The sequence below is a fragment of the Bos indicus genome, chromosome X, assembly GCF_029378745.1.
Source record: "Bos indicus isolate NIAB-ARS_2022 breed Sahiwal x Tharparkar chromosome X, NIAB-ARS_B.indTharparkar_mat_pri_1.0, whole genome shotgun sequence".
Lineage (NCBI taxonomy): Eukaryota > Metazoa > Chordata > Mammalia > Artiodactyla > Bovidae > Bos > Bos indicus.
This window is the reverse complement of record NC_091789.1, coordinates 58,160,277-58,182,406: the sequence shown is the minus strand read 5'-3', so window position 1 is coordinate 58,182,406 and position 22,130 is coordinate 58,160,277. Positions and strand designations below refer to the sequence as shown.

Below are 22,130 nucleotides of genomic sequence, written 5' to 3'. Positions count from 1 at the left end.
AAGATGTGGCTTCAGAGTAATTGGGAAGACATTCTCTGGCTCAGCCTTTCATAGACTGCTTCAAGCAATATTCAATAAGAATATCAAAGTAAGTTTTACGCATCCTTTGTTTTGCAATTTTTCCAGAAGTAACTTTCTACTAATGTTAACTAAAGTAACATAGGCCCATCAAAAAAGATGATGGGATTTTTTTCAGTCCTCAGCTCCATTATCAAAGAAATCCTTTGCCCAGAGTAGGTACTTGATGAAATTTTGTTCAATAAATGAATTTTTGGTAATTTTCTTGTCTAAAGTAATCAGTCATATAGCTGGTTTAATCACTCACTGTAATGGCACCTGCTACTTCTAGGGTATTTTGCAGTTTTCCCCCATTAAGTCTGCATAACACTAACAAGGTTGTAAGGTTATAGAGGTGTTGCACATATGTATTCTATCACATAACTATGTCTCAGTGCCCTAAGAGAACATGAGTTCCTCAAAGGACGTGACTGGGCTAAGCTTTCTGAGCACCTTCAATGGGACTTTCGGAATCTGCATATAGAACATGAGCACACTGTGTCCTGCTGACCTACTGGAACTTGGCATATATATTCAGAGGCTTAATTAATAATGCTAAACTGATTCCTCATCAACTTTTGTATCTTCAACTCTAATTTTGCACCAGTGGGTGATCTGGTTAATGTCTGTAAGATTCAGGGGATGTTTTAATAAATTGTACCTATTAGCAGGTTATATTGAACACCTCTTTTCCCCACCATACATCCAGCAACGTACACTTCTGTGGTCTCACAAAAATGTATTTACCACTGAGAAGAGCAAGCTCAGGTCTCTCCCAAGTATACTTAACACTAGTATTTTACTTCTCTAAAAGCAGTGTTAACATAGAGCTGATTGCACATTCAATTACCATGACAGACAGCAAAGGGACCAGTCAACAATTCACACACCCACTTACTCTCTAGCCTCCCTCTAGATTTTCAGTGATTCCTGCCTGATTGGAAAAAGGAATTTAAATGTTCCTATTACTTGATCCTATTAAAGACAGACAGATCTCAAAAAGCAAGTGTCATTGAGCTACTGTATGGGAGGAATCATGTTCTCAGACACATGATTATTATCCCAAGTTGAAATGTCTGAATCATGTTCTCAGACACTTGATTATCATCCAAAGTTTAAATGTTTCTCTCTCTCTCTTTTTGATTAGCCTGGATGACAGTGAGCTGGGTAAGTAGAATATAGGGCTCTCATGTACAGCCTTTGCTTGGCAAGGTAACCTGCAGATCCAGTGGACCTTTCTTGCATCTTCTCCTTCCTCTCTAGAGACTCCAGCCCTCCAGCATAATAAATACACTCAAGTCTTTCCCATCCTCAAGAAACACTTCCTTGATTTAAGACTCCTTCTAGTTACTGGCTTTTCCAGTATTCTACAGAAAAATTACTTGAAAGATTAGCTTATATTCACTGTTTCTTTTTCCTTCCTTACCAGTCACTGCTTTCACTAAGGTCACCAATGACCTCCACATTTACAAACCGAGTGAATAATTTTCTGCCACAGTATTACTCGATTACTTGATAACTCTTAGGTATTTGACATTCTCTCTTAAAACTGAATTTTCTCTTGGCTTTAATTATATTCCCTTTCCCCCTTCCAGTTGGAAGCTCCTTTTCAATGTTCTTCATGGTATTCCCATTTTTCTTTGTGGGCTTCCTCCACAATCATTTAGATACTGATATTATCCCTGATGCTGTTTTTACAAACATCTGAATGATTTATTCCAAATTATGGCCTATATTTCCAGTTAATTCTGATGACTTCAAGTCTGTATCTCAGAATTCTTGTGTTCCAAACTTATGTTGCAACTTGCTGAAGGGCTATTTCCACCTGAATGTCTCACACGCATATAATATTCAGCATGTACAAAACCAAACACGTTTTATTTCCCTGAAATTTTCCTCCTTGTCTTATGGTGCTAACATGAGTGTAGTTTCCTAAGTCAGAAATCTAAGTCAACCCACATTTCTCCCTTTTCCTTGCTGCTAACATTCATTCACTAATTCACAAAATCATGCTGTTTCTGTCTTGTTAATAACATTAGCATCTGTTTCCTTCAACTTCATTTGGACTTTACCACATAAACTCAGGTATTCATTATTTCTTGACTGGTTAACAATACTTTCCTAATTGATTTCTTTCCAAATCACACCAGTCCACTGAAATAATGCCATTCACAGTTTCCCACTATTTTCAGGATCAAGTTTAAACTCTTTAACTAAATACACAAAGTTCTTTATGACTTCTTTCCACTCCACTAGCTTTATCACTTTTGTATGTGTGCACTATTCTCCAGCCATATCAAAATATGTTTAATTTCTCCAAATAAATCACATTTGTGCAATATGAATAACACCAGAGTAATGTGAATGTACTAGAGTAGGACTTATCAAACTGTTTCTGTAAAGGGCCAGATAGCAAATAATTCATGTTTTGCTAGTCAGAGAGTTACTGTTGCAACAACTTTGCCAATGTAGTGTATAAAAACAGCCATAAATAATCTCTAAACTTAATGAATGGGCATGACTGTGTGCTAATAAAAGTTTGTTTACAAAAATAAGGGCTTGTCAGATTTGGTTCTTCTTGGGTCATAGTTTGCTGACTCTTGAACTAGAGTACCATGGTATATAAAGAAATCCTGTCTTCAATCCTTTTATAGAGCCAAAAACTAATTTTGATTTTTGTGCCAATTGGGATTTTCAAATGATAGGTTTACTTTAAACAAGGTACACCTGTACTTAAGACACATTAACCTCAGAGAGATCTAGGACAAAAAAGTAATTAATTTCCATCCACAAACTATATTCCTGGACATAAAACAAACTCAAGCTTTCCTAAGTATTCCATAAGTCTATGCTTTCACTTGGAAAATAAACCATCTTCTAAGAATTATTTGTTTCATTGGATTTGACATAGTAACTTATCCTTGTGGTTCATTTTACTTTTTCCTGACGTTAAAGTTCCTTGTAAATCACTTCTTTTTTCTAGATGCTTGTGTCTCCAGAGTGGCGGAAAATTCAGAATCTGATAAATATTGGGCATGGCAGGGAAAGACTGATATCACCAAATGCTTCTATGATCAATTATGTCATTGGACAAGCAGACCAAGTGTCCTTACTCTGAAGGAAAAAGTGAAGTTAGAAATACTTGGAATATCTTCATTTCCAGGTAAAGTTTTAAAAATATGATTTTTAAGTTTAATCTAGGGACTGATGATTAAGGAAGGCTATGATAATTTCCTCCTTAGTAAAAGAGAGGAAACAAGGGGCAAAGCAAGGGTTTAACCCAATATATAAGCAGAGTGGGTAGCTATCTTCTGTGGTCTAGTGTTTGTGAGCCTCCCCCACATCTCCGTTATCACACTCTCAAGTTATCAAGCATTAGTAGACATGAATTTTCTTCTTTTAAGCGTTATCCTTTACAAAGAAATAGTTGTTAAGTTTTAGTATGGTAATTATGCTAGGTAACATTCCATTTGAATTAAGATAATGCTCTTTAAGAATAAATCAAGTAGGAATAAATTGCTATCAAAAAGAGTAACACATCATGAGGGGATCATTACCTACTATGACCACAGTGTTGAGATTATCATCTTTGACCCTGTGGATTAGGGCAAGGGAGGATAATGCAGTCACAAAGGGAAGGAGCCTGGAGCCTTGACAACAAAGACCTACTACAGCAACCGTGGATTACTTACATGTAGATGAACATTCAAGGGGGAAAATAAACAAGCCACTTCAATCTTGGTTAAGACAATGAGTACTTGTTTTGTTGTTGTGTTATAGCAGCCCAATTTCCTATATCACAACTAATTTTAATTATTTATCATCATCATCACCACCATTAATATTGTCATTTACCAACACACAGAGGATCCAGTTTATGTTTCAGTCTACCAAAATTGCTTTCAGAAAAGTTAAGAACTTGGTTATTAGACACTTTTAAGACTTTATTAAATAGATAAAAATTCTGGCAATCACATGTATATATCCAGGAAATGTAGAGAGTTGTGTATGAAATGAGCCAAGACTCTTCTTTCTGAGTCTCAGTTTCCTCATGTATAAGAGGCAGAGTTGAAACACACATTTTCTAAGGCTTCTTCCATTTATAAAGCTTATGATTCTAACAGTCTGTAGACTGTACTTCATTTTTCCTTATTAGTGATTTGGTAACTTCAGTCAAGGAAAGAAAGTGAGCTTTTGAACATGATGAGTGGAAGCTACATTTAACCCTGAATTATGGCTTCAAGAAGTTGACTGCTAATTTTTTTTAATGCTGTGGTGACAATATCTAACATGTGCACTCTCAAAAATGATCCATTATATTCAGAGAAATCTATTTCTATTTTAACATAAGGGAATATTGATTCAAAGTGGTGCTAAAGATGACTATCCTCTCTCTCCAATTCCTATACATTCTTCTCCTTTTTCCTCTTTTATAGGTAATATCTGAAGCACACTTAGGCTCAATAGTCCCCAAATTCATGGTATTGTGATCACTGCCTTGTCTTCTTTACTATTCATAGTTTTCCCCTTTCATGTCAAATATCTTTCTTGCCAATGCAAAGTATATACAATGGAAGAAGAGAAAATGCTCTCTGGCTTTAACAGTGGGAGGTAGAATTGCTACTCATGAAATTCCTTTAAGTTCTTAATCTGTGATTAATCTATCATCACTATACTTAAAAAGAATAGAGCATTGACTCTCATTCCAGCATGTCTATCAAATCTAAAATTCTTTAAACTGAGAGTTGTTATAAAATGTTGTAATGTAGCTGTGCAAAAATATTGCTAGCCCCAAAGGAGTAAGTTTCAACAGATATGAAGCCATTAGGAAGACATACTTAAATGAGAATACACTTGTGATTCCCACTGAAAGAATATATTTTTAAGTCACGATAAAATAGATTATGTCTCAAAAGGAAACAATAATCCAAATATCATTTACTTAAAATAGTAAAACTTTATTTTTATTTAGGTTTCACATACAATATAGGTTGATGGGGTGGAGGCTTTGTCCAAGGTAATCATTAGAAACCCAGGCTGAAGGAGGATCTCTTTAAAAAGGGCTTCAACAATCACCAAAGAAAGATAATTGAGAAGCTGAAGCTAAGCATTGTCAATTAAATGCTTCCACCAAGAAATGACATGTGTCACTTCTGCTCACATTTCAATGACCAAAGTAAGTCATGTTGGCCACACCTAATTTCAGCTGGGCAGGAAAGTGCATTCCTACCATATGGCTAGAAGGACTGAAATATTTCTGACAGTCTTACTGCCTGCCACAGAGTGTAAGATTGTATATCATGTGACCAAAATTTCAGATTTAGTTAACTGCTAGATATGTGAGTTTTTAACTCAATGGACTTCATAATCTTCCACACTGGTTTGTTGTCAGGATCAAATAAGTAATGTAAAATGAAAAGTATAAGCCATTAATCAAATGTAATTTTTTTAAATGAAGTCTTTGAAATAAATGCAGGAGTACAAGGCTAAGATTTGACCATTTTCATGAGTTCCATTCTAGATATTTAGCTTTTCTTCACTTTACTTCCTAAGTACTTTCAGATTCTTAAAAGCCTATTAGGCCAGAGGAATTCAGAACATAAACTTAGAAATAAGGGAACAAATGAGTCTCCTCACTTGCCCTTAAGTTTGACTTGAGGCAAATGTTTTTTTTATTTAACAACTTGTTAAGTTGTAAGTTCAGGGTGACCTTCAGTTTTTCAAAAATTCTGTTTGGAGAAATGCTGAAAACTGGAATATAAGTTGCTAAGATTGACTTTTCAACTCTTGGGTCTTACCTTGGGTGGACTTGAGCTTGAAAAATGGAGACAGTATAGTTAAGACCTTGAAGGAGGTTTAGTTTAGTTCCAAAGTAAACAATGCATGGAGAGTTAATGATTTCTACCAAAACACTGTACCTTTTAAATATGCCTCATCTTGAGATGGATGAAATGAGATCCCAGAAGCCTCTCTGGGCTTGATAGAAAGAGCACTGGTGGGAAAAGTCACAAGTTTTTCCCGGTTCCCTCTGTGTGCACACAGAATGGATCAGGGACATACTGGCCCTTGCTAGGATGGAGGCTAAACAACTCATTTCCCAGGGTATGTTTCTAATGACCCTCTTCTAGGACAAACTTCCCAGGAAAATCTCTGTTTCAAACCCCTGAGATTGTTCTGGGAACTTCTGAAACTTCTCTGGGGCCCCCTTTGCTTGGGAGAAAACACAGGCAAAAGAGTTGAGTAAGCAAAGAATGGACATGAACTTGAGCAAACTCCGGAAGATAGAGGAGGACAGGGAAGCCTGGCATACTGCAGTTCATGAGGTCACAAAAAGTTGGACATGACAGAGACTGAACAACAGCAACAAAGCAAACTGTCACAAAGGTTTCAGCAAAGATAAGTCAAAGTATAAAGATGGTAACTTCTTGTACATGAGAATCTGATTTCTGTATCAACGAATGGTTTTAATTCTGATAAAAACAGCATATGTCTATATTGTTGGGGGGTTAAGGAAAGGAAGGACTCAGATTAAGGGATGTGGCACATTCATCAGGAGGGAGGTCTCCACAGTCTCCTGGCCCTCCTGGTCTAGCCTTTCCTTGTGGTCTCCCGCCTCTGGGAAGAACTAAGGATATTACTTCCACTCAGGTTGTCACTAGGTGACCAGGTAAGGGAAAGAGGAGCATCAAGTGACCCCCAACTCTCTTCTTCCCTTCAACCTGTGAAAAAAGTGAAGATGACTGGGTATATACTCCAGTGTTGCCCAATACTGCTCCATCTCACTCATTAGTCAGAAGCTGTGTGACAGAGGCCTGGCTAGAGACATGAACAGCTTTCTTTTTGTCCCCTGGTGTCAGTGATGCTGGCATTTTGGTCCGTGTCCTGGAGGGAGCTCAGTTCAGCTCAGTCACTCAGTCATGTCTGACTCTTTGCGACCCCATGAATCACAGCACGCCAGGCTTCCCTGTCCATCACCAACTCCCGGAGTTTACCCAAACCCATGTCCATCGAGTCGGTGATGCCATCCAGCCATCTCATCCTCTGTCATCCCCTTCTCCTCCTGCCCCCAATCCCTCCCAGCATCAGGGTCTTTTCCAATGAGTCAGTTCTTCGCATGAGGTGGCCAAAATATTGGAGTTTCAGCTTCAGCATCAGTCCCTCCAATGAACACCCAGGACTGATATCCTTTAGGATGGACTGGGTGGATCTCTTTGCAGTCCAAGAGACTCTCAAGAGTCTTCTCCAACACCACAGTTCAAAAGCATCAATTCTTCAGCGCTCAGCTTTCTTCACAGTCCAACTCTCATATCCATACGTGACCACTGGAAAAACCATAGCCTTGACTAGATGGACCTTTGTTGGCAAAGTAATATCTCTCCTTTTCAATATGCTATCTAGGTTGGTCATAACTTTCCTTCCAAGAAGTAAGTGTCTTTTAATTTCATGGCTGCAGTTACCATCTGCAGTGATTTTCGAGCCCAGAAAAATAAAGTCTGACACTGTTTCCACTGTTTTGCCATCTATCTGCCATGAAGTGATGGGACTAGATGCCATGATCTTAGTTTTCTGAATGTTGAGCTTTAAGCCAACTTTTTCACTCTCCTCTTTCACTTTCATCAAGAGGCTCCTTAGTTCCTCTTCACTTTCTGCCATAAGGGTGGTATCATCTGCATATCTGAGTTTATTGATATTTCTCCCAGCAATCTTGATTACAGCTTGTGCTTCTTCAAGCCTAGTGTTTCTCATGATGTACTCTGCATATGAAGGAGCTCAGGTCTACCCATATCAGTGGATGCTTCTCACCGGTTTCAGGTAAAACTTCCACCTAATAAATAGTATGTTAGCACTGGAGCCTGGATAAGCTCCTTGGGGACTGGGAACCATTAGATGAAATATTCTTCCTTCTCCCTGCCCTTTGCTGAGTCATTCTCCATTAGAACAATGGTGCTGGGCTTGTCATCTGCAGGTTCGTAAGTGACGTAGCTGTCTTTGTTCTTCTACAGGTAAAAGAAGATCAAAATCACGACTGAGAGCACAGTGAGGAAGACCACGGTGATAACAACTACAATGAGGGCTGTGCTGGCTTCAGTTATCAGGGACAGGGCCTCAGTGGCCTGTATAATTGTGGTAGCCAACAGTTCTTGTTCTGGAGGAGGCATGGTTGGGAGGCTAGTCATCGTGGCAGCAGGATGGGCACCAGTAGGGAGGTGTGAATCTTTATTTTTTAAAATTTTAATTGGAGGCTAATTACTTTACAATATTGTGGTGGTTTTTGCCATGCATTCAAATGAATCAGCCATGGATGTACATGTGTTCCCCATCCTGAACCCCCCTCTCACCTCCCTTCCTATCCCATCTCTCAGGGTCATCCCAGTGCACTAGCCCTGAACATCCTGCCTCTGCATCGAACCTGGACTGGCAATCTATTTCACAAATGATAATATACATGTTTCAATGCTATTCTCTCAAATCATCCCACCCTCACCTTCTCCCACAGATCTGAAAGTCTGTTCTTTACATCTGTGTCTCTTTTGCTGTCTTGTATATAGGGGCATCATTACCATCTTTCTAAATTCCATATATATGCATTAATATACTCTGTTGGTGTTTTTCTTTCTGACTTACTTCGCTGTGTATGATAGGCTCCAGTTTCATCCACCTCATTAGAACTGATCCAAATGCATTCTCTTTAATAGCTGAGTAATATTCCATTGTGTATATGTACCACAGCTTTCTTATCCATTCATCTTCTGATGGACATCTAGATTGCTTCCATGTCCTGGCTATTGTAAACGGTGCTGCGACAAACATTTGGGTACACGTGTCTCTTTCATTTCTGGTTTCCTTGGTGTGTATGCCCAGCAGTGGCACTGCTGGGTTGTATGGCAGTTCTATTTCCAGTTTTGTAAGGAATCTCCACACTGTTCTCCATAGTGGCTGTACTAGTTTGCATTCCCACCAACAGCGTAAGAGAGTTCCCTTTTCTCCACACCCTCTCCAGCATTTATTGTTTGTAGACTTTTGGATAGCAGCCATTTTGACCACTGTGAGATGGTACTCATTGTGGTTTGATTTGCATTTCTGTGATAATGAGTGACGTTGAGCATCTTTTCATATGTCTGTTAGCCATCTGTATGTCTTTGGATAAATGTCTGTTCAGTTCTTTGGCCCATTGTTTGATTGGGTCATTTATTTTTCTGGAATTGAGCTGCAGGAGCTGCTTGTATATTTTTGAGATTAATTCTTTGTCAGGTGCTTCATTTGCTATTATTTTCTCCCATTCTGAAGGCTGCCTTTTCACCTTGCTTATAGTTTCCTTTGTTGTGCAAAAGCTTTTAAGTTTAATTAGGCACCATTTGTTTATTTTTTCTTTTATTTCCATTACCCTGGGAGGTGGGTCATAGATGATCCTGCTATGATTTATGTCAGAGAGTGTTTTGCCTATGTTTTCCTCTAGGAGTTTTATAGTTTCTGATCTTACATTTAGATCTTTAATCAATTTTGAGTTTATTTTTGTGTATGGTGTTATAAAGTGTTCTAGTTTCATTCTTTTACAGGTGGTTGACCAGTTTTCCCAGCACCACTTGTTAAAGAGATTGTCTTTTCTCCATTGTATATTCTTGCCTCCTTTGTCAAAGATAAGGTGTCCATAGGTGTGTGGATTTATCTCTGGTCTTTCTATTTTGTTCCATTGATCTATATTTCTGTCTTTGTGCCAGTATTGTACTGTCTTGATGACTGTAGCTTTGTAGTATAGTCTGAAGTCAGGCAGGTTGATTCCTCCAGTTTCATTCTTCTTTCTCAACATTGCATTGGCTATTTGAGGTTTTTGGTATATCCATACAAATTGTGAAATTATTTGTTCTCATTCTCTGAAAAATACCATTGGTAGTTGGATAGGAATTGCATTGAATCTATAGATTGCTTTGGGTAGTATACTCATTCTTACTATGTTGATTCTTCCGATCCATGAACATGGTATATTTCTCCATCAAAGACATCTTTGATTTCTTTCATCAGTGTTTTATAGTTTTCTATATATAGATATTTTGTTTCTTTAGGTAGCTTTATTCCTAAGTATTTTATTCTTTTCATTACAATGGTGAATGGAATTGTTTCCTTAATTTCTCTGTTTTCTCATTATTAGTGTATAGGAATGCAAGGGATTTCTGTGTGTTAATTTTATATTCTGCAGCTTTACTCTATTGATTGATTAGCTCTAGTAATTTTTGGGTGGAGTCTTTAGGGTTTTCTATGTAGAGGATCATGTCATCTGCAAACAGTGAGAGTTTTACCTCTTCTTTTCCAATCTGGATTTCTTTTATTTCTTTTTCTGCTCTGATTGCTGTGGCTAAAACTTCCAAAATTATGTTGAATATTAGTGGTGAGAGTGGGCATCCTTGTCTTGTTTCTGACTTTAAGGGAAATGCTTTCAGTTTTTCACCATTGACGATAATGTTTGCTGTGTGTTTATCATATATGGCTTTTATTATGTTGAGGTATGTTCCTTCTATTCCTGCTTTCTGAGGGTTTTATTTTTTATCATAAATACATGTTGAATTTTCTCAAAGGCTTTCTCTGCATCTGTTGAGATAATCATATGGTTTTTTATCTTTCAATTTGTTAATGTGGTGTATCACATTGATTGATTTGTGAATATTGAAGAATCCTTGCATCCCTGGGATAAAGCCCACTTGGTCATGATGTATGATATTTTAAATATGTTGTTGGATTCTGTTTGCTAGAATTTTGTTAAGGATTTTTGTATCTATGTTTATCAGTGATATTGGCCTGTAGTTTTCTTTTTTTGTGCCATCTTTGTCTGGTTTTGGTATTAGGGTGATGGTGGCCTCATAGAATGAGTTTGGCAGTTTACCTTCCTCTGCAATTTTCTGGAAAAGTTTGAGTAGGATAGGTGTTAGCACTTCTCTAAATTTTTGAAAGAAATAGCTGTGGAGCCATCTGGTCCTGGGCTTTTGTTTGCTGGAAGACTTCTGATTACAGTTTCGATTTCTGTGCTTGTGATGGGTCTGTTAAGATTTTCTACTTCTTCCTGGTTCAGTTTTGGAAAGTTGTACTTTTCCAAGAATTTGTCCATTTCTTCCAAGTTGTCCATTTTATTGGCATATAGTTGCTTATAGTAGTCTCTTATGATCCTTTGTATTTCTGTGTTGTCTGTTGTGATGTCTCCATTTTCATTTCTAATTTTATTGATTTGATTTTTCTCCCTTTGTTTCTTGATGAGTCTGGCTAATGGTTTGTCTAGTTTATTTATCTTCTCAAAAAACCAGCTTTTAGCTTTGTTGATTTTTGCTATGGTCTCCTTTCTTTTTTTGCATTTATTTCTGCCCTAATTTTTGATTTCTTTCCTTCTAATAACCCTGGGGTTCTTAATTTCTTCCTTTTCTAGTTGCTTTAGGTGTAGAGTTCAGTTATTTATTTGATTTTTCTCCTGTTTCTTGAGGTAAGCTTGTATTGCTTATGAACCTTCCCCTTAGCACTGCTTTTACTGAATCCCATAGATTTTGAGTTGTTGTGTTTTCATTTTCATTTGTTTCTATGCATATGTTGATTTTTTCTGTGATTTGTTGGTTATTCAGAAGTGTGTTGTTTAGCCTCCATATGGTTATATTTTTAATAGTTTTTTTTTTTTTTTCGTAGTTAACACCTGATCTTACCGCATTTTGATCAGAAAAGATGCTTGAGATGATTTCATTTTTTTTTGAATTTACTAAGGCTAGATTTATGGCCCAGGATGTGATCTATCCTTGCGAAGGTTCCGTGTGCACTTGAGAAAAAGGTGAAATTCATTGGTTTGGGGTGTAATGTCCTATAGATATCAATTAGGTCTAACTGGTCCATTGTATCATTTAAAGTTTGTGTTTCCTTGCTAATTTTCTGTTTAGTTGATCTATCCATAGGTGTGAGTGGGGTATTAAAGTCACCCACTATTATTGTGTTACTGTTAATTTTTCCTTTCATACTTGTTAGCATTTGCCTTACATATTGCGGTGCTCCTATGTTGGGTACATATATATTTATAATTGTTATATCTTCTTCTTGGATCGATCCTTTGATCATTATGTCGTGTCCTTCTTTTCTCTTTTCACAGCCTTTATTTCAAAGTCTATTTTATCTGATATGAGTATTGCTACTCCTGCTTTCTTTTGGTCTCCATTTGTGTGAAATATCTTTTTCCAGCCCTTCACTTTCAGCCTGTATGTGTCCCTAGGTTGAGGTGGGTCTCTTGTAGACAACATATATAAGGGTCTTGTTTTTGTATCCATTCAGCCAGTCTTTGTCTTTTGGTTGGGCCATTCAATCCATTTACATTTAAGGTAATTATTGATAAGTATGATCCTGTTGCCATTTACTTTGTTGTTTTAGGTTCGAGTTTATAAACCTTTTCTGTGTTTCCTGTCTAGAGAAGATCATTTAGCATTTGTTGAAGAGCTGGTTTGGTGGTGCTGAATTCTCTCAGCTTTTGCTTGTCTGTAAAGCTTTTGATTTCTCCTTCATATGTGAATGAGATCCTTTCTGGGTACAGTAATCTGGGTTGTAGATTTTCCTCTTTCATCACTTTAAGTATGTCTTGACATTCCCTTCTGGCTTGAAGAGTTTATATTGAAAGATCAGCTATTATCGTTATGGGAATCCCCTTGTGTTTTATTTGTTGTTTTTCCCTTGCTGCTTTTAACATTTGTTCTTTGTGTTTGATCTTTGTTAATTTGATTAATATGTGTCTTGGGGTGTTTTGCCTTGGGTTTATCCTGTTTGGGACTCTCTAGGTTTCTTGGACTTGGGTGGCTATTTCCTTCCCCATTTTAGGGAAGTTTTCAACAATTATCTCCTCAAGTATTTTCTCCTGGCCTTTCTTTTTGTCTTCTTCTTGGACTCCTATGATTAGAATCTTGGGGCATTTAACATTGTCCCAGAGGTTTCTGAGGTTGTCCTCATTTCTTTTAATTCTTTTTTCTTTTTTCCTCTCTGTTTCATTTATTTCCACCATTCTATCTTCCACCTCATTTATCCTATCTTATGCCTCAGTTATTCTACTGTTGGTTCACTCCAGAGTGCTTTTCATCTCAGTTATTGCATTATTCATTATTGATTGACTCTTTTTTAATTTCTTCTAGGTCCTTGTTAAACTTTTCTTGCATCTTCTCAATCCCTATCTCCAGACTGTTTATCTGTAATGCCATTTTGTTTTTAAGATTTTGGATTATTTTTACTATTCTGAATTCTTTTTCAGGTAGACTCGCTATCTTCTCCTCTTTTGTTTGGTTTGGTGGGCTTTTATCATGTTCCTTTACTTGCTGAATATTTCTCTGCCTTTTCATCTTGTTTATATTGCTGTGTTTGGGGTGGCCTTTCTGTATGCTGGACGTTTGTGGTTCCTTTTTATTGTGGAGGTTCCTCCCTGTGGATGGGGTTGGATGAGTAGCTTGTCAAGATTTCCTTGTTAGGGAAGCTTGCATCAGTGTTCTGGTTGGTAGAGCTGTATTTCTTCTCTCTGGAGTGCAATGAAGTGTCCAGTAGTGAGTTTTGAGGTGTCTATGGGTTTGGTATGACTTTTGGCCGTTTATATTTTAATGCTCAGGCTTATGTTCCTGCATTGTTGGAGTATTAGCTTGGTATGTCTTGCTCTGAAACTTGTTGGCTCTTGGATGGAGCTTGGTTTCAGTGTAGGTATGGAGGCTTTTGGATGAGCTCTTATCGATTAATGTTCCCTGGAGTCAGGAGTTTTCTGGTGTCCTCAAGTTTTAGATTTTAGCCTCCCGGCTCTAGCTTTCAGTATTATTCTTACAGTAGCCTCAAGACTTCTACATCTGTACAGCACCGATGATAAAACATCTAGGTTAATGGTGAAAAGATTCTCCACGGTGAGGGACACCCAAAGAGGTTCACAGAGTTACATTGAGAAGAGAAGAGGGAGGAGGGAGATAGAGGGGACCAGGAGGAGAAGAGGGGAAATCAAACGGGGAGTGAGAAATCTAGCCAGTAGTCAATTCCCTATTTGCTCTCCACAGCCTGGAACATCCAGAGAGGTTCACAGAGTTAAATAGAGAAGAGAAGGGGGAGGGAGGAGATAGAGGTGACCTGGGGGAGAAAAAGGAGAGTCAAAGGGGAGAGACCAATCATGCCAGTAATCACACTCCAAAGTAAAAATGGGTACTGAAGATTGGATTCTTAAAGGTACAAAATTGATAACAAATACCAAAAAGCAAAGATTAAAAATCTAGAGTAGAGGTTAAACTCTCCAAAATACAATATAAAAAAAAAACAAAACAAAGGCAAAAATATTATAAAAATATATATATGTGAAATTTGTTTTTAAAATAGGGTCTTTTTTTTCAAGGTTTTAAAAATGAAAATTAAAGGAGTAATAAAGAACTTAGAAATCAAAAAATTAAATTAAAAAAATGATAATAGTAAAGTATATCTAGGAATTTCTCTGGAGCTGTTGAGGGCAGTGTGGGGTTAGTTCAGTTTCATATAGTTCCTTGTTCCAGTTTATACTTCTTCTCAAGGTCTATAAGGCCCCTTCCAATGTAGTCACTGCTAACTACAGGGTTTTAATCTGTTGCACCTGTCACTTCCAAATCGGTTCCCTCTTCTTTATTTTGGCTTCCTCTGTTTGCAAGTCTCTTCAGGGTCTAATTTCCACCCTGACACAAGGCGGTGAAGGAGGTCATTTATTTAGGTTCAGTTGTGCTGAGGGGAGGGAGGAACACTGCAAACAAATATCACTGGCATGTGTGGGGAGTGCTTGCATCGTCAGGCCACACTGGGCTTGCCCCCACTCACAACGTGTGTGCTTTCCCTGTCTATACTGCTCAGGCTCCAAGTTGCTCTGCAGGGGAACTGTCTAAAGTGGGCCCTGGGTTGCGTGCACGTCCCAGGTCTACTCTGCTCAGGTTCAGGTCCTCACGTACTCCACAAAGGCACAGACTCAGTTGGGCCTGCATTTTGTGCCTTTCCCAGGTCCGAGCAGCTCCACTGACCAGCTTGGTGAGTGCACTCTCCCCAGGTGGGCAGTGTGTCTTATTATCTCCTGGTCCCAGCCCCTGGGTTTCCTGGGTGCTCTGCAAGAGTGCCGTCTCAGGTGTGCCGTGTGTCTCCTCTGGGGATCTGACCTCTGACTGTGACCCTCCTGGTGGGTGTCAACCATCCAGGATCCCAGGAAGGCTGTGTTAGCAACTGGGAGCCTGCTCACAGTTTGGTAGAGGGTGCTATGTCTGGAGTCGAGATCGCCCCTCGCCTTTCAGCTCTTGCTGTCGCCCGCCTGCCTCTCTGCCTCTGGCGGGGGGAGGGGCCAGTGTGCAGCCGGGTTAGCTCCCTAAGATTGTCCTCAGGGCATGCAGGCTCTGTCCTTATCCTAAGCATGTAGCCTGCACGTCCCTGTTCAGCCCCTGCTCGCTGCTGGTGGACATGAGCATCTGAGCTTCTTCTCCACTGTGAGTTGCAATTAGGCGTGTAATCTGTGGGTCCCCCCCTCCTTATATTACCCTCTGAGATTTCAAAACTCCCCACAGACCCACTGGTGAGAGGGTTTCCTGGTGTTTGGAAACTTCTCCTCCCTCACGACTCCCTCCCCAGGACGGGTCTCTGTCCCTAACTCTTTTGTCTCTCTTTTTATCTTTTATCTTTTGTCCTACCTCCTTTTGAAGAGAATGGGCTGCCTTTCTGGGTGCCTGGTGTCCTCTGCTAGCATTCAGAAGTTGTTTTGTGGAATTTGTTCAGCGTTCAAGTGATCTTCAATGCATTTGTGGGGGAGAAAGTGGTCTCCCCATCCTATTCCTTTGCCATCTTAGGACCGCCCCCAGGAGATGCACATCTTACCAGCAGACAGGTGGTGGCAGTGGGGATGGGCTGGTGCTGCCGCATCCCTCTCAACTCAACAAGGGTGGCACCACAGGCACTTTGGGGACCCGCAGGGGACTCAGAACTGAGAAAGCACCCAGGGATGCGCAGAGTTAGCTGCTGAAGCCCCAAATGTAATTTTTAATTATCCATAATTTACTGATGAATTATTGTATCTAAAAATAGGGGCATGAATGCTCCTTCTGTAGATAGAGTGTAAAATCTCAATTTGTGGGAATTTGGAATGGCAATCAAATAACAGCAACCATTCAGCAATAAATTACTATTTATAAAAATTATATATACAATTACTTACTTGAAATGGTTTGGGATTTAACTCAAATGTTTCTACAAATACATATCAGTCACATACTATTCCAGGACAGTTTTACCTGAGTTTAATGACACCCCTCCCTTTTTCTGTCACCTGAACCCAGTGGTATTTTGAGCTACCTAAAAAGGTGTCATAAGATTCTAATAAGAATGCTCAAAGGGATTTTAACTATATTCAGATTTTCCTTTTTTAAAGCAACAGCTTTAGTGAGATGCAACTCATATATGTGTTTCTCATTTTAATAACTCTATGCTATGTGGCCCATTGAGGAGAGGCAGTGAATGTCACAAAATCAAAATTAGAGGCATAGGGGATACTGCTTAAAAAAAGAAGGCAAAAACAATGTTGTGACTGCTTTGTTTATGGTTGTTATTTTAATTTTTGTCTTTCTCTCTTTCTCTGTGTCTCTGTCTCTCTTACACACACACACACACACACACACACACAGAGAGAGAGAGTTTTGACAGTTTTATTATCTTCCCTTATTCTCCTATTCAAATTATGTTGATATGCCCTGGGGCCTGGTATCAGAGGATACCCTTTGTAAAATCTAACAAACGAGCGAAAGTACTAAAGAGAAGTGACTCCATGAGGGTGACTTTCTGGTTTTTTTTTTTTCCTTTTTTAGGATTTTATCTTCCTTTTAAGAAAACTCCCCACAAATCCCTGGATAAATGCCATAGGCTATAGATATTTAGCAAAAGTTCCCTGGGGAAAATGTATGAAATTTCTAATGTGTCAATAATGTTATATTTTGCAAAGTCTGTTAAACTTTCCAGGCTGAGAAAATCCAAGACAAATTGACAAATGAGATTTTATATATTGGTCTTCCAGATTCACCCACAAATAATGGTATGGTAGAAGATACCAAATAATTCATAATGACATAATCCTTTGCAATCAATGATTCAAATGTAAATGAACTCTTAAGAAGGAGAAAAATATAACCCATTACTCAGAGATCTATACCTTTGCTAAAATTCTACTTTATTTAGCTGGAAGTCCTCTTGTCCTTTTGTATTCTTGGCACAATTCTCCATTGGGTGTCTGACTCATCTCTAATCCTTAAAATAAATTATTCTGATTTTCAGCTAGAACTGTGGTTTACATATGTGCAGTGTTTGTGTATGAATGGTCCCTGCATGTGTGTCAGAGTTGGGAGAATGCTCATGCCTTTCATAGTCCAGGGACCTCAGATCTAAGCTATTGTCCCCATAAATCTACAGCTTTAGCCTTAAGGGAGTGTTCTGCTCTGGTTTCACACTTAGTGAAGTGTTTGATTCATCACTTTGCATCTCTCTATCTGTACCACTCTCCTCCATCCCCTCCTTTGTCTTGGATAGCTCATTTTATGTTTTAAGTTCTGGGTCATGGGTACATTTTCTCCCCCTAACAGGAGCTGGCCTTAAAGATTCCATTTTAAAAATACTTTCAAAATTGAAGTAAGCACTTTTCTCCCTCTCTCATCTCTATCTTCATTTCTAGAGTTATCCAATTAGACAATATCAAACATGTGCTGCACCCTTTCCCTTAATGCATATATACAGCTAGATCAATGGGAAGATAGTCCCTCCAGAAATGCCTGGGGCAAAATAGAAGGACATTTGCAGAAGAGAGGCTCGGAGAGATCATTTAATCCAGGCCCCTGCCTTCAGGCTGCTGCCAAATTATTTAGGTCTCGGGATTATTGCAGCTCCCCTTGAAGATCTACATAGTTTCCATCCAGGTGTTTCATTCTAGTCTGTTTCACTAGAATACCCCAAAACCATCTTCCTTATATCCCATTGAACCACTTTTTTGTTTTTATTTTTTTTATTTTTTAACTTTACAATATTGTATTGGTTTTGCCATATATCAAAATGAATCCACCACAGGTATACATGTTCCAGGTCCTTGTTTATTCTTCTATATAGGTAGAAATCAAAGGTTTAAAAATCCCCTCTAAAAAATATTTCTTATACACACAGACACTATTTTGGTCACCCTTCAAGGCACAACTTCTTAGGCTATGTGGGTTTTCAGATGTCCTTAATGTGTTGTGTTCTAGGTTTCTCAAACCTCTTCGAAAACTTATCAAGAGGTTCTCTGAGGTAAGAAGAGAAAGGCAGTCAATACTGAAAAAAAGGAAAAGTTAATAAAGAAGGAGAGCATACAGCTTAGGAAGGCATATACTTTTCCAACACTACCATTCCACAGTTCATCAGAATTGAAAACCTAGAAATCAACCCCTTCTCCTTCTCCTTCATGCGGCATATAGTTACCAAGTCTCACCATTTCTGTGCCTGTCTCCAAAACCAAGCCCTTGATCCCTCTTTCACCATCCCTTGCTAATTCACCCCACCCTACCCCCCAACACATAAACAAGCCCTGTGTACTACTCAAGGTCTACCCTTCAGCAGTTTGAATGAGCATCATTGTAACAGCTCTTAACCAGTCTATTTTCAGTTTGCCATCTAATTCATCTTCTAGACAATACCACAAAATTATATTTCTAAAATGTCAATTTGAACATTATTTCTTCTGCTCTAAATCATTGGATGGTCACTATTACCTAAGAATGAAGTCTATTTTTTAAAATCTAATCATAGGAGGCTCTATATGAGTTTAGTCTAGCTTACCTGTTTGGCTTCAATAAACTAACATTTCTCCATTCATACCATATACCCCTCCACTGTATTGGGTAATTGTTTTTCCTTAAACAGGCTACCTACTTTTATGCCTTTGTGCCTTTTTACTTGTTGTTCTTCTCTGTCTAGAATATTATTTTTGTCATGCCCCTGATTTAACGTGCTTAAACATGATCATCTCTGTGGAACAGTCTCCAATCTCCCAGGCATAGTTTTTCATATGTCTCTTTTTAACTCTTAACTCATAATTTTTCAACAATTTCTTTATATCTATAACTCTGTTACTATATTGAGAGGGACTCTATCTTATTCACTTTGTATTTTCTTTTTTATTTCAATGCCTAGTACAGTGTCTACTGTAGACTTAGTTCTCTGAAGACTTTTTAGGATGGGTGAATGGATGAAAATATTTGAGGATGAAGAGAGGGAGCTGTGATAAACAGATGGTCAAACTGGAGGACATCCCATAGTGGTTATCTATACCTTTGTTTGGAAGGCTGGCTTATGTCAGTTTGAGAAATAGGGAACTTGAGTTTTTGAAGTTGGGTCCCCTGGATGAGTAGCTAGGTAGCCAAAGGCAGAAACTCAAAGGTATTTAAAAGCTGTGGCTAAGAATCACAATAAGAGAGACGGCTATATGCAGGCACCCATTTCTGGGGCCCTTCTTCCTGTCCCACTACTTCCAAGCGACCTGCTCTCTGGAGCTTCATACTAGACTTAGATGCCAGACTCTTCCTAGGTTGCTGACATTAAGAATATACCTGTTCCAGTTGTTGGAGTTGGCAGTGGTTTTATTTCTCTGAGGAAAATTCTATAAACAAAGTAATTTGTTTTGTTTTCCTCCCATCTAGCTTCCATCCATACCAGATTCCCCCCATCCCCCACCATTCCCACATGATGCACTACAAGCCAAGTTAGGATGGCAGCTCTCATTCTGAAGCTGACATGACACTCTGAAGATCTTCACCAGCCAAATTACTCTCCATAGATTGCTTAATTTCTGGAACATGTTCCATAATCACATTTTTCTCCTGACTACACTTCATCGTCTCCTTTTCCTTATCTCTTTGCTCCATTTCCTTTCCTTTGCTGACAGCAGGTGGCCAGTGGTATCTTGGAAAGAGAACCTGGCAGCAATTCAACCCAAAGCAACAGAAACTGTGATTCAGTTAGCTATTATTTGCCAAGTATAGACTCTGATGGGAGATCGAGATTTTTCTTACTGACTGCATAGGTGGCCAGGACTGAGGATAGAGGTGTAATGTGGGAAAGTGGTACAGAGACAAGCAATAACCAGATTTGCAACCATTGTCAGTCCATCAAAAGCCAACTTGATTTTTCCATACTGTTTATAAAATGAGATTAAAATTCCCGGAAAATGTCGCCTCAGAATATTCATGGTTAAACTGGCACTACATCCATTTTACAGATGGTCACTGGTGAGAGGAGATGTTACTGAAGTCCCTCATAGTAAAATTGAAAAATACACACCAGAATAGAATTCTTTGGTGTCTTCACCCTCAGGTCCTATGTACTTGCTGAAATCTCCTTGAAATCAACTTCATTCAAAATTTATTTATATTAAATTTTCAATTCTAGTTCCATCTTCAACAAAAATTAAGTTATAAGCCCATTGTCTGGCTCTGTAGAGGCAGAGGTGAATTTCAATGGATTCTCAGTTACCTGGGTATATTCTCAAATGAACTACAGTTTCATTTTAAAATACCAATTTTCTCAACACCTAATGAATTCACAAACATCTAGTTCTCAAGAATGTGTAATGAACCCTAGAAAGTTTTTAGGAAGCAATAGCCACTGGCATAGCATTTTACAGCTGAAAAAAAAATGGAGTTAAGAGTTACTTGAAGAATACAAATGATAGAACCTAGTTTCCCACACCGGGCCTCCTTCAGCTTCCCTTTTTGGGGAGCCAGCTAAGTCTCCATTAAAGATAGAACAGGTAAGTCTCCTTGCTGTTTTATTTGTTTGTCTAATATTCATCAAAAATCAAAGCTTTTGACTGTGTGTGGGCAAAGAAAGGGAGGGAAAAGAAAGGCAAGGTGAGGCGGAGCAGGCATGGGGTCAGAAGTAGTCTTGCTGCTTGTCCAGAATAATGAATGGGTGAGTCAGCCCCATGCCACAAGTGATCTGACCACATCCTGGCTTCTCCACACCACACAAAGACTATGACACAAGACAGGCAGTGCTCCACTTGGCTTTCTTCGCTAACACTTCACATCAGCCTATTATTCTGACATTCCCACAGTGTTACTACCGTACTATTAGAAAGGGAAAATTGGCAGGCAATGCATATCTAAAGTTATTTCATTAAAGCTGACAGCTTTAAAATGTGCTTCTGAAGGGGACAAGGATAGATTTCAAACAACTACGTGCTAGTCCTCAAATAAGCAATGGGTCTTGGATTTTTCTTCACGGCTTTACCAAGTTTACACACCACGTTTTTCTGGAGCACCTGATTCAAAGACAGTAACAGTTATAGACAATGATGCACTGCCCAAGGGTTATTTGACATCTAAACACCAGGTCTAGGTGAGAAACTAGACATGTCAATTTTTAAAATCCCCAAATCATAGAAACTCTCAAGAATCCACCTAACTTGGTATGAGAGGAGAAGTTGAAGATAAAGATGTCATTACAAGTTCCTTAAGCCACTGTCAACTCTGGCCTTCCAAACCTATTAAGTCATTATTTTGCTGTCTCTTTTTCACTTTCTCATTCATTATGTATTTCACTCTATTTCTTTGACTTAATTTTCTCTCAGGAGACAGCATGGTATATTAGAAACAGCATGGACTTTGGTAACAGACTAACCCAAATTTTAGAATCTTGTTCCTTTGTGGCTGTGAGACCTTGGGCAATTTGCTTACCCACTCTGTACTGCTATTTTGTCATCTGAAAAACAGGTATGCTTATAACTACCTCATGGGTTTGTTGGAATGATTAAATAATACTATGAGTGAAATAGAAAGCTCCTGAATATTAGTCACTTTATTTCCCCTTTTCTTTCCCTGCTTTCTCTATCAGGTATCATGCTTACTATGCTTCTTTTTGCATAGTCTTGTTACTACCTCACAGGATTAATGGGCCAGTGTGCACATTGCTCAGCCTTTACACAGAATCCAAAATGCCAAGTATGACAGTGATTCCAAGCATGGGATTGGTGTCACATTGCTTCAGTTCAAACCCTAGCTCTGTTACTAGCTGTGTTTCCTTGGGCAAATTATTTA

The 22,130-nt window shown here is 38.7% G+C and overlaps 1 protein-coding gene and 1 pseudogene across 1 annotated transcript in view; both read right to left on the bottom strand.

Moving 5' to 3' along the window:
- The window catches only part of IL1RAPL2 (interleukin 1 receptor accessory protein like 2), a 1,181,612-nt gene that overhangs the window by 169,022 nt on the left and 990,460 nt on the right, over positions 1-22,130 (bottom strand). The window lies entirely within an intron of this gene.
- LOC139181127 (small cell adhesion glycoprotein-like) lies at positions 7,284-8,368 on the bottom strand (annotated as a pseudogene).